Source organism: Macrobrachium nipponense, chromosome 36 (assembly GCF_015104395.2).
Source record: "Macrobrachium nipponense isolate FS-2020 chromosome 36, ASM1510439v2, whole genome shotgun sequence".
NCBI classification, from domain to species: Eukaryota; Metazoa; Arthropoda; class Malacostraca; order Decapoda; family Palaemonidae; genus Macrobrachium; species Macrobrachium nipponense.
In genome coordinates this window covers 55044701-55057863 of record NC_087220.1, presented here as the reverse complement: position 1 = coordinate 55057863, position 13163 = coordinate 55044701, and the positions used below count along the sequence as shown (strand labels likewise).

Sequence of the window (13163 nt, the reverse complement as noted above, 5' to 3'; positions counted from 1 at the left end):
GTAATAGATCAGTACCTGAACTACACACACACACCATACCAATATAAACCAAACCAGACTGTAAAAAAGTAAACACACTTTTTCTCAGACTACCAATAAACACAACACCATCACCTGATAAAATACTAGCTTAAAAGAAGGTTATGGGGTGGTAACTCCTTTGCCCAATACTGTACCCGAGGACACGTATGGACCTAGCGTCTGACAATTATCAAAGGTTGTCTGAATATCCCTCAGGTAATGAGACCGCAAATATTTGAATTCGTTCTCCAAAAGGTCGATTCAATAATTTCCTTGAGGGCTAAATTCTTTTTAAACGCCAATGAAGTCGCAACTGCCCTGACTTCATGAGCCTTCACTTTCAAGATACCGAAGGTCTGTTCTTGACACAACATGTGAGCTTCTCTAATTAACTTCTCTCATAAAGAAAGCTAGAGCGTTCTGTCATGGATCTACTGGGGTCTTTGACTGAGCACCAAAGAGCATCAGAATTCCCTCTGATCTCTCGTTCTTTCAAATGTAGAACCTTAATGCTCTCACTGGGCAGAGAACTCTTTCTTGCTCATGTCCCACTAACTCAGATAAACCCAAGACATCAAAGGATCTTGGCCAAAAGGATTCGCAGGGTTCTCATTCTTGGCCAAAAAACCTTCCTGGAATGAACACACTGCATTACCATGTCTCCATCCCACTTTCTTTGAAATGGCCTGAAGCTCACTAGCTCTTTTAGCCGTTGCCAGAGCGACTAAAAAGATAGTCTTCTTAGGACCAACATCTATCTCACGAGAGGCTTTCTCTAAGGGCTAGGAAGTTTACTCCGAGGTTAGATGGCTCAAGACAACATCGAGGTTCCAAGCAGGAGGCCTGCATTGTGGCTGTGTTTCTTAGTACCAAATGACCTAATCAGATCTCTAAGGTCCAAAATTATTAGAGATATCCATATCTCTGTGTCTAAACACTGAGGTCAACATACTCTTATAGCCTTTGATTGTAGACACTGACAATCCTAAATCCTTCCTTAAGTATAGAAGGAAGTCTGCGATTTGTGTCACAGAGTACTGGATGAAGACAACCTTCCTCTTCCTACACCACTTCCGGAAATTTTCCCACTTCGACTATATACTGCGATTGTGGAGGGGGTTCTTCTGGCCCCTAGCCATGCAATGGACCACCCCTCTCTAGAATATCCCCTCGCTCTGACAAGACTTTCGATAGTCTGAACGCAGTCAGACCCAGAGCGAGGGTATTCTTGTGAAATCTGTCGAAGTGGGGTTGTCAGAGTAAATCTACTCTTTAGAGGAAGAGTTCTTGGTGTATCTATTGTCCATTCCAGAGTACCTCTGTGAACCAACTTTGGGCCGGAAAACCAAAACGGAGCTATTAAGGTCATCCTCGCTCCTTGGCTCTCCCTGAATTTCTTCATAACTTTCCCCAGTACTTTGAATGGCGGAAAAGCGTAAACATCTAGGTTTGTCCAGTCCATCAGGTAGGCGTCGACCGCCACTGCTTCCTGATCTGGAACCGGAGAGCAATAAGTTGGTAATCTTTTTGTTCTGGCTGTCGCAAAAAGATCTACTACCGGACCGGACGGCACCACAACTTCCACAGGCTCTGACATACCTCCAGGTGCAACGTCCACTCTGTCAGTAGAAGTTGTCCTCTTCTGCTCAACATGTCCGCTCCCACATTCTTCTCCCCTGGATGAACCTGGTGAGCAGAACGACATTTTCCTCTTCCGCCTAAAAGTAGAACTTCCTTTGCCAGCATGTAGAGGGGATAAGAATGAGTCCCTCCTTGTTTGCGGATGTATGCCAGAGCCGTGGTGTTGTCCCGAGTTGATTTGCACTGTCTTGTCTCGAATCAACTCTCTGAAGTGCTTCAAGGCCAAGAAAATCGCCATCAGTTCCTTCCTGTTTATGTGCCAACTTGTTCCTTCCTCGCTCCAAAGACCCGACACCCTTGAGGGCCTAATGTCGCCCCCCAACCTGCGTCCGACGCATCGGAAAACAAGATGAGGTCTGGGCTCTTCTGTTGAAGCGACATCCCTTCTGCTAACCTGCCTGGGGTTAGCCACCAACTTAATTCCTCCTTCACTTTGACAGGAAATTAGAAATGGAAGGAATCCAGTTGCGATTTTCTTGGCCATGAATCTTTCAGGAAAAACTGTAGAGGTCTCATGTGCAGTCTTCCTAGAGAAATGAACCTCTCTAGCGAAGAGTGTGTGCCCAGTAGACTCATCCACTCTCTTGCTGAGCATCGGTTTTTCTCTAGGAAGTCCTGCACCTTCCGAATGCATAGGGCTTGCCTTTCGAGGGACGGAAAAACCCGAAAAGTCGCTGACGATATCTGAATCCCCAAATAAACTATCTGTTGTTTTGGGATTCAACTGCGACTTTCCCAGGTTTACCACAAGGAACTAGGGTCTTTTGCTAAGTCCAACGTTTGTTTCAGGTCCTCCAGACATTGACTTCTCGATTGGGATCTTATCAACCAAGTCGTCCAAATAAAATGACACTCTGATCCCTCTTAGATGCAACCATCTTGCTACATTGGACATCATCCTAGTGAACACTTGGGGGGCTGTGCATAGGCCGAAGCACAGGGCCTTGAATTGAAAGACCCTGTTCTGAATCACGAACCTTAGATACTTCCTGCTTCCTGGATGAATCGGAATATGAAAGTATGCGTCTTGTAGGTCCAGGGTAACCATCCAGTCCCCTGGATGTACCGCTACCAGTACTGAATCGTTCGTCTCCATGGTGAATTTGATTTTTTCCACGAAAACATTCAGTTGACTTACGTCCAGCACTGGTCTCCATCCTCCCGAGGACTTCGCAACCAGGAATAGCCGGTTGTAAAATCCCGGAGATTCGTGATTCAGAACAGGTTCTATGGCTCCTTTCTCTAGCATGGAAGAGACTTGCTCCCACAGAGCCTTTTTCTTCACTAAATCGTTGTAATTTGCCCCCAGGGCTCTCGGAGATGTTGCGAGAGGAGGTTTCTTTAAGAAGAGAATTTTGTACCCTTCCCAAGCTACGTTGACGGCCCAGGGATCTGCCTTCATGTTCTGCCAAACTTCCTAAAATTCTTGACATCTGGCTCCTACTGCTGTCTGGAGGACTGAGTTCTCATTGTTTAAAGGTAGTTTTTGGCTCCTCTTTTCGTTGGTACTCTCTAATTGCCTCTAAAGGCGGTCGTGCAAACGTTCTGCCTCGAAAGGGCTGTTGAGAAGGCCTTGTTTGAGGGCTAAATTCTTTTGGAGTTTTCTTCACCAACTTGGATGGTAAAAACTTCCTTACCGATGAAGAGAGCAAATCTTGAGTGGCCTTCTGCGAAAGCGCCAGAGCTATATCCTTAATAACCTCTGACGGAAACAGCTGGTTAGAAAGGGGAGAGAACATCAATTCTGATTTCTGTGCGTTGGAAACGCCTTTAGAAGCGAATGAGCACAAAAGCGACCTCTTTTTCAAAACTCCTGCTGCGAAATGATATTGTTAAGATACAATAAAGTTTTGTACATACTTACCTGGCAGATATATACTTAGCTATAGACTCCGTCGTCCCCGACAGAAATTCGAATTTCGCGGCACACGCTGCAGGTAGGTCAGGTGATCTACCGCCCTGCCGCTGGGTGGCAGGAATAGGAACGATTACCGTTCTAGAACCAGATTTTCTCTTCCACCTGTCTCCTGAGGGGAGGTTGGGTGGCCATCAATCGTATATATCTGCCAGGTAAGTATGTACAAAACTTTATTGTATCTTAACAATATCATTTTTGTACATGGAACTTACCAGCAGATATATACTTAGCTGATTGACACCCTTGGTGGTGGGACAAGGGAAAGGACAACTATTTTACTGAATCGACAGGTAAAACAACAGACGTTGTAGGTAATAAATAAATAAAACCTTGCGGTTCCTCAACTTGATCAGGCGGGAAGACTCCCATGGCTAAATGCCCTAGGAATCTGCTTCGCCTCAAGAGCCTCAGCGAGGATGGTACCTTTATGGTCTAAGAGTTCTTGGTGGGTCTGTCGATGGGGTCTTATCCATTTACTCGACAGAGCCTCTTACATGACAATATGCCTATGCCTAGTGGCATAATTAAGGAGCACAAAAAAACACCGATCCCGATCACCTGATCCTAACACGAGGGTTAGTGCTTAAGTTGAAAGAGTATCTACAAACTCCTTTCAAACAACCCAAAGAAAAAACACGACGTTAAATAAAATTAACTCACTAGTTAAGGATCAGTTATCTGCTCCCTATCCCAGCAATGTATCCGCAGACACGTATCAACCAAGAGAGAAGGATCCCTCGAAGGTTATCTTGACATCCTTCGGATAATGGGAAGTCAACACAGAGTTGCATCTCCCGTATGTGACAGCTAATATGTCCTTATGACATATTGTTAGGGAAAGAACAAGAATTCGGAAAAGCTCACACTTCATGCGCTTTTAATTCTCAGCTGTTTGAAGGAATCATCAATGCACTTATCAGTGCTTAGGAGATCACAATGTCTCAAAGAAGGCCAGGGCGTTCTTTGATATAGATCTCTTCTCTGGGTGAAGCCTGGAGCCTGGCTAGCGCTTCGTGCCTGGCAGGCGCCTAGCGCCTGTCTAGCGCCTCGCGCCATGGCTGGAGCCTTGCGCCTGAATGGCGCCTAGAGCCTGGCTGGGAAGCCTCGCGCCATTGGATGGTCGCCCTTCGCGCCTGGCTGGTGCCTGAGTTGGCTCCTCCTTCCTGGCTAGTGCCTCGCGCCTGGCTGGTGCCTTGCGTCTGGCTGGTGCCTTGCGCCTGGAAGGCACCTGGAGCCCTGGCAGAAGACTTCATGATTACTGGTCTATGAGTCTGCGTGCCTCAAGAGTTTCAGTGAGGTAGGGACCTATGACTGACAAACCCATCTGGATCATGTCAATGGGGCTAGCCCGCTTACACGACAGAGCCTTCATTCGTGGAGCGTGCCAATGGGGGCTGACCCACTTACATGGCAGAGCCTTACCTGTATCATATCAATGGGGACTAGCCCTCTTACATGACAGAGCTTTAGGTTTCTCTTCACTGGAAGGAGCCTTGCGTCTGGATGGATCCTCAATCCTGATCTATGGACCTGACCTAGCCTTGAAGGAGCTGGCACCTGGATGGCGCCTGGCTAGCTTCTAGAGCCTGGCTGGCTCCTAGAGCCTGGCTGGCTCCTAGAGCCTGGCTGGCTTCTAGAGCCTGGCTGGCTCCTAGAGCCTGGCTGGCTCCTAGAGCCCTGGTTGGCTCCTAGAGCCTGGCTGGCTCCTAGAGCCTGGCTGGCTTCTAGAGCTTGGCTGGCTCCTAGAGCCTGGTTGGCTCCTAGAGCCTGGCTGCTCCAGAGCCTGGCTGGCTCCTAGAGCCTGGCTGGCTCCTAGAGCCTGGCTGGCGCCTCGCGCCTGGCTTGGCTCCTCCACACTTGCTGGAGCTTCGAGCTTGGAAGAGTCTCTAGGCTGTCTGGCGATGTCCACATCGGACACTCTTTATATCTGTCCGATTTGTTCGCCTCTGGCGCATTTGCGCCAGGTTGGAGGCCCGCTCCTTCTCAGTATCCGACCATGACAGAGTTCCTTGGAACTGTCCGCCTCTGGCGTTTTTCGCCTGTATTGGCATTTGGCGCTTGGCTGGCGCTACATTGTCCGAGAGTCCTGAACAACCACATAGTTTATCCGGACGACTGGAGAAAGGGGGAAGGAAGAAATTCTTCCCCTTTGAGCTTTGGCCCCTGGCAGGGGAGGTGATTTTAGTCAGCTACACGCAGTAGACGACAGGATATCTAACAATACGAGAGAGAAGAGTCTTCCTCCGAGGAGGATCCTTCGTGAACACTTCTTTTGCTAACGAGATCTCTTCTTACATGTTGATGAGGTTCCTCGTTGCAGAATCTTCCCTATCCTTGCCCGAAGAAGGGAAGGAGTCTGGAAGTCGAAGGAGACTCTGAGCTGAAATTGGGCGGAACCCTGATTTCTAGCTCTTATGTATCCTTCTGAATACCTTCTGGGAAGCATTGTGAGCCCCTCATCGCACCCCGAAGACTCTGTAGGCAAACGTTTAAACCATCTCTTCTTCTGTAGATGAAAATGTAAGTACCCTGCCTGGGCAACTAAACTTCTATCTGAAAGCGTTGTGTCAGGAATAGAGGGATTTATTTCTTTTGCCATACATACTATGCTGGCAAGAACTCATTGCCGAGTCTCCATTGAAATCTGATGCGAGATTCCAATGCACAAAAAATTCACTTGTCTTCTTGGTCGTTTAGGGCTAAGAGAAACAAAGAATTATTCATCTTAAACTTCCTCAAAGAAGTTTGATGAGGAGCAGTTCCATTTTGTCGGAACACAGAATCTGTGGCCACAAAAAAAATCCCATTCGAAGTACATGGTATCCTACTCTTGACGTATTGCGGTTATCGTATAAGATCCCGAAGATCTTAATCCTCTGTTATCTCTAATTCCCTTGTAGAGACAGAGTATGGCCTTTTACTGCGTTCTTTGATAGCAGATATATACATAGGCGATTCTTCCCTCTGAAAGTGAAGAAAAAACCTCGCTATGTGGTTCACAGAGGTATCGGAAGAGGACAGTTTCCTCATTCCATCTAGCACGATCTGCAGCAATTCTATGTCTTAGCCATGACTATTGTCATTTACCTTGAAAAAACCTCTCATTCATGTCCACTTCTGGTCAGTCTGCACGCGGACAGACTCAGAGTGGAGAGGTTTTATAGGTCCTATTTATAATAGATTCTGATAGAATATCCAGATACTCTTGGAAAAGCCTTACGAAACATGCTGTGAGAAGAACGTGACTTCTGTGAATCCAACCTCTCTAAGGCCAAATGAGGCATACATCCTCTCTTCCTTTGACGCCCAATTATCTTAATATCTGTTAAGAATTTATAACTAGGGGAAAAAAGGCTAAAGTTTATTCCCCTTCTTTAAATTTAAAGATGTCTTATATTGCTACCTCTCTTGGTTCGAGGAAAAAAAGAAGCAGTCTAAAGGAAGCCTGTTCGTCTTCTACCTTACAAAGAGATCTATGAAGAAGACTTTCCGCAGGTTCTCACAACTCTTTTCAATAAATGTTAGAAATACGTTAACAGTTATTATCTTCGATCGAGAAGGTTCTCACGGACATGCAAAATCTTGCATCGAACCTCTTAAGGATCGTTACGTTCCGTGTCTGTTCCCAAATAGGTTCTCTTTTGTTAACGCGAACAGGGGCGAAAAAAGAGATTCTCGATGCTCTTTGCGATATGAGAGTGTCGTGGAATTGGCCTAAGTGATTAAAATAAATTCATTTCATCATTCCTTGTAAGCGACCCTTTTCGATTAAATGGGTAACGAAATCAGGAACGAATCTTGCCGTTACCGATTGCCTGCTGTCGAGAGGCTACTGGACTCTTAGGTTAATAACTCGCTAAAACGAGAAAATATCTTGGATGGTGCTTCTGGCGCGGCAGGTGCTTCTGGCGCGGCAGGCGCTTCTGGCGCAATTTGCGCCAAGCTGGCGCTTCCTTCTAGTTCTTTTTAGGTTATGTGCCATAACATCTATGCCTTTATGGTACCCGACATCCTTCACAGTTAATTCCGTCTTAGTGGGAAAAAACTTTTATATACGTAGTATAGTCCATTCAGGAAACCAACTTCTGCCACTAAGAGAATGTTTCCCATCCGACTCACCCAACTTCTCTTGAGCAATATCCGATTTAAAAAGGTTGTGTGCGTTTCTCGAAAGGATGAGAGAATTATATATATCGCGCGCTGCCGTATTAGAATCCTTTATAATACTGTCACATTGTGGTAAACAGCATTAATCTAGGAAACCTTTTGTAAGGATACTAGGAATTCTGTAGTTAACCTCGGTATGTGCATAAGACTTGACCATACCGTAGTCTTAAAGTGAATTCTCTACTACATTCATCTTCTCACTAAGCATGTACTCTAATAAGCCATGCTTTCGTAAGCATGAGAGCATTATACAATATAGAGTTCCGCTGCGTTAGAATCCTTTAAAAATGTTACCTACGGTAAACAGCATTGAAATGTTGTAATATCTTTCTTATTGAAAGCTTCTTAGCAAAAGGCAGACAATATTTTATTTATGTTTGCTTAACTATCCCCTCAATCCGAGGCTAAAACCACGATTGTAGGGGAGAGACACGGTTATTCATTCCATCCCGCAGGAGAGAGGACATGTTACCGACCACTCATGACCGACACCTACATGATACTGCGTGGTGTCTAAGCGATAGCAGTCTCGTTAGCCAACTGGCCTTACTCTTCCAGAGTGCAGCTACTCCATTTAATAAAGGAATCTTATAAAATTATTATCGAACTTCAGGAAGTTTTTATAATGCATATCTAAGCGAAACAAGACTTCGATAAATCTAGAAGCTAAGTAGGTGTTGTCTTAACAATCCCTTTAAGTGTAGTCCTTCCTAGGAAATTCCTGGAAGGATACTGGTAATTGAGTTGCTCAGCAAAGAAGTAACTACGGTATGTGCTTATGATTTGCCGTATCGTATTCTCATACAGCAGATACTCTACTACCTTCTTTCCCTGCCGAGGCAGATAGAGAAAGGATATTCTGGCGCCTGGATCCTTGCACCTAGCGCCTGGAATGTTGCCGCCGCGGCCGGAATGTTCCGCGCGCCTGGAATGTTCACGCTAGAAAGGAGACTCGCTCCTGGAACGTTCTGCTTGTGTGGAAGGTCCTGTGCGCCCTGAGTTCCGAGCGCCTACTAGACCCCTTTTAGAAAGAGCCTCTCTTGCCCGGAAACGTTCAATGGAAGGATCGTTCTGATTGCCACTCTACTATAAGGCTCCTTGCTCTAGCCGTCTGTTTTTCTGGCGCAATTTGCGCCAGGCTGGCGCTTCGTCTCTTGAAGGCGCCTTGCGCCAAGAAAATTTTCTAGAACGCGGCTCGCGTTTGGTTGGTTGTAGGAACGCGGCTCGCGCTAGTCTGTTAGCTGGAACGCGCCTCGCTGCTGGCTATAGGAACGTAGCTCACGCTAGCTTGCTGGAACGTGGCTGGCTCTTGCTCAGTGTTCTCTTAGTTTTCAGAGAACGCGCTAGATCATCGAAACTCCAAACATACATTCTTCGTCTTTTCGGATGTAAGATGAAGAGACGCACTTTTTAAAGGATGCCTTATCAATGGCTATCCTTGGCAGTCTGGACGTTCTACAGAACCTGCCGAGGGGACGCCTGACCGGTGGGGGTTCTCCCTAACCTTCCTGCGGCTGTCGACTTTCCTCCTCCACTGGGTCTGGGAGTTTGGAAGAGGTCTAGGCCTGGAAGCGCTACGGAGCCGATCAGACGTACCCTCCACTGCACTGGGAACACTATATTCACTTCTTACCTTTTTAGAGCTCGCCTTTTGAGCTCCATCCATTTATCTTCAAATTTGCACATATGAATTTGTAGATTCTGTGGAGTAAGAAGGTGATGAGGATGCAACAACTACTAGAATTGTCAATACTCTAACTGCTCGTTAGTACGAGAGCTCTTAAAGCTTCTAAAGGAAGCGTATCTAGTTATATGCTTTCTGACTTCCTAAAGTAGGAAGTTAGATCTTTATATTTCCTTCATCAAGTTCTAACACTTATACACGTATTAGTGAAAAAAAAATATCAATATTTTCCTTATTGCAAAATATAAGTGTCTACCGAAAAATTCGGTAGTTTCACGTAATATATTCTTCGAAATTTCGAAGCCAAATTCATTAAAAAGTTAATAAAAGCGTATGCCAAACCAAAGACCCAGTAGTACTTCCCTGCAAAAGACAGCCCAGAAGGTCGATGGCGATGAAAAAACGAAAATCAAGTCAGGAGGTAGCAACAACGTATGTTGACACTACCGCGACAGAGAAAATCTGGTTCTAGAACGGTAATCGTTCCTATTCCTGCCACCCAGCGGCAGGGGCGGTAGATCACCTGACCTACCTGCAGCGTGTGCCACGAAATTCGAATTTCTGTCGGGGACGACGGAGTCTATAGCTAAGTATATATCTGCTGGGTAAGTTCCATGTACAAAACAATGAAGCCAGCTCATTTGCTCCATCTCTGAGAGCCTTGTCCATGCAGGACATAATGCTCTTAGCCACTTCCATATCCTGTTCCTTTTCATCTTCTAAGGAATTCGCCAACGCTCCCAATGACCAATCTAGAAAATTAAAGACTTCGAAAGTCCTAAAAATTCCCTTAAAAGATGTTCAAAACTCGGACGAACGTCACAAAAGCCATTGGCAGAATGCAACGCCTGTCTGCGCGAACTGTCCACTATACTGGAGAAATCCCCCTGGGAGGAGGCTGGTACTCCCAGGCCAAGACTTTCTCCAGTAGCGTTACCATACCCCAGACTTAGATGCTAACTTGGCTGGGGGAAAAGCGAAAGAGGATTTCCCCGCTTCTTTCTTGTCCTTCAGCCGTTATTCACTCGTTGTACGCCTTTTCTTGGCCGAAATCGACAGAGTCATCTTGAGAAAAGAGGACTTCTTAGGAGTCTTAGTCTTAGAAAACTGAGACAGGGGAGATACAGGAGCCGTAGGCTGAAATTCCCCTTCGAAAATAGACAGCAGACGTGAAGTAAGGATCTTATAATCCGAAGACGGTTCGACATTCTTCTCTTCAACAAAATCCACTTCTTCTTCTGCTGAAGAAAATGTCTTGCAGATCACTATCGTTGTGACGCTTTGCTGATGGATTAACGTCCTGCCGCCTGCGTCCTGTCACCAACGAAGTCTCTGCGTCCTGCCGTATGCGTTCTACAACCGCAGAAGAATCGATGTGCTGCCGCTTGCGTCCTGCGTCCATCGTAGACACGTCTGCTTCCTGCCGCCTGCGTCCTGCGTCCACCACGGTTCGCGTCCTGACGTTTGCGTCCTGTTTCTTCCGAACAATCTTCTTCTTCCTGCGTCCTGGAACACTACGCGATCACCCGTCTTCGTAGCGCCCGTGCGTCCTAAATCCTTGACACGCAAACACTTGTCGTCCGTCTTCTTGGAAGACTTAACGGGAAGGAAATCGTCCTTACGCCTTGCAGGTCCTTGCAAAGGAGCGTCCCATGAATTGACGAGAACTGCAAGCTTCGACTGCATTTCTCTTAAGAAATCCTTCGTACTATCTTCCTGACGAACAGCCGTAGGAGGAGGAGGAAGACGAGAAGGACTAGGACGCAAAGGAGAACGATCTTGGACTCTACGAAGGAGAGAGAGAGGGAAAAGGAAAACAAGAGGACTGGGGGGAGTCTTTTGACGAAATCCAGGAACGTACGGGCCGTACCGAGACTTCTTTCGATCGCACAATTTTCTTCCTTTTGGTCGGAACCATGTCCTCGTCCGAGGAAGACAAAACCTCCGGGCTGCTCCAAGCTTCACGATCTTGAGCACGTCGATCATGAGTAGTCGCTGTCCTTAACGTCCTCTTGAGGGGGCGAGACACTACCGAGTACCGATGTTCGCGCTCTGATGTCAAAACCATCAGAGGACGCACTTCCCAGTTACGCCTTTTCTGTGGCGAACTGCAACAGCCTGGGATCTTACAACAGGACTGTCCAAAGGGACGCCTGACCGTGGTAAAACCTCTCTCACCTCCCTTTGACTGTCGACATGCCTTCTCCCTTGGGTCTGGGAGCTTGACAGAGGTCTAGGTCTAGGAGCACGAGAGAGATGATCAGACGCCCCCTCCACTACACTTTCACTGACATCAAAAGCACTCACTTTATCCGTAAGACGCAGTATTTGGTCTCCCATGGACGCAAGGGCAGCGAAAACCTTTACAATCTGTGTATCGTTCGTGCCCTCCGATACAGCAGCGGGCGCAGGAGATACCTAGGGAGAAGGAACTACCAACTCTACGTTAGCAGGAGCTGGAGAGGAAACACATTCACTCCTTTTACTAGAAGTATTCGACCTCTCACTACGAGAAACAGATCTCCTTACACGATCTTTCTCAAGCCTTTCAACATATTTCATAAATATCTTCCACTCCTTCTCTGACAAATTCTCACACTCAACACACCTACTCTCCCAAGTACACACATTCTCTCTACACTTCTTGCAAATGGTATGAGGGTCGACCGAAGCCTTCGGCAACCTTACCTTACACCCCTCTTTCACACAAACTCTAAACATACTACCAGTGTCAGACATCTTCCAAGAACAATCCAAAGCGAATGCCAAGCTAACGTTTCCAAGTACGATACCAAAAAATCATGGAAAAGTCAGCAACGAGAAGAAAATCCTAGCAGGGAACCACCAACAATGTTGCCGGTTCGGCTGGCAGAAAAAATCTGGCTCAAGTGGGAACGGTTCCTGGCGCTAGCGCCACGGTAACGGGGTGGTGGTATCCTGAACTACTAATAGGTTACTAGCGTTTGCCGCGAGATTTGAAATTTCTGCCAGGTGGAACAGAGAATATAGCTATATATATACCTGCCAGGTAAGTGTCATACATTAAATGTATATTTGATTTAAATTTTGGGTGCGGTTGTGATTACTTCTGATTATGATTCTTCTTGGGGGAGAATGTCAAAAATTGCCATTTATTCCCCTTGAATAAATTCCCAGTTTCTATGAAAATACGTTGATGTATGATTATTTTCCTCCACAGAAGTAGTTTTATTATATTATCTATAGCAATGAGTTGGTATAAATTAGTACATTGATATTCAAAGTAATAAACCACTTTTTTTGCATATTTTGTCCATCTCTATATAATTAGATGACGTATAATTACAGTGTTGTCAAACTTCTTCCTGTGGAGACTTATGTATATATTATTTTCTTATTGTAAGGGCATATGCCAGTAATTTATGCTTGCCTTCTGGACGAAACCCCTTTTTTTTGTATGTTGGGTTACGATTAAAGCACTTGATGTTTGTTTTTAAATTGATGTTTGTTACGTAACCCTGTAATTTTGTATATGTGACAACTGTGTTATGCAATATACTCCTCCTGAGTTTTCTTCTAGGGTGGAAAGGTGAAGCTCTCTGATTCTAGCATCTGACTCCACGAAGGCAAGTAAAAGAAGATATTCTTTGTAAGATCCAGCCACACACCTCTCGTGAATCGTCGTCGCCATTGCAGTAACTTCTTCATTAGGATATTCTGAGATCCTGTTTGCCATATAAGTTTTATTTCTAT

At 45.9% G+C, this 13163-nt stretch overlaps 1 protein-coding gene across 3 annotated transcripts in view; it reads right to left on the bottom strand.

Moving 5' to 3' along the window:
- Positions 1 to 13163, bottom strand: part of LOC135203676 (uncharacterized) — a 192104-nt gene that overhangs the window by 176947 nt on the left and 1994 nt on the right. The window lies entirely within an intron of this gene.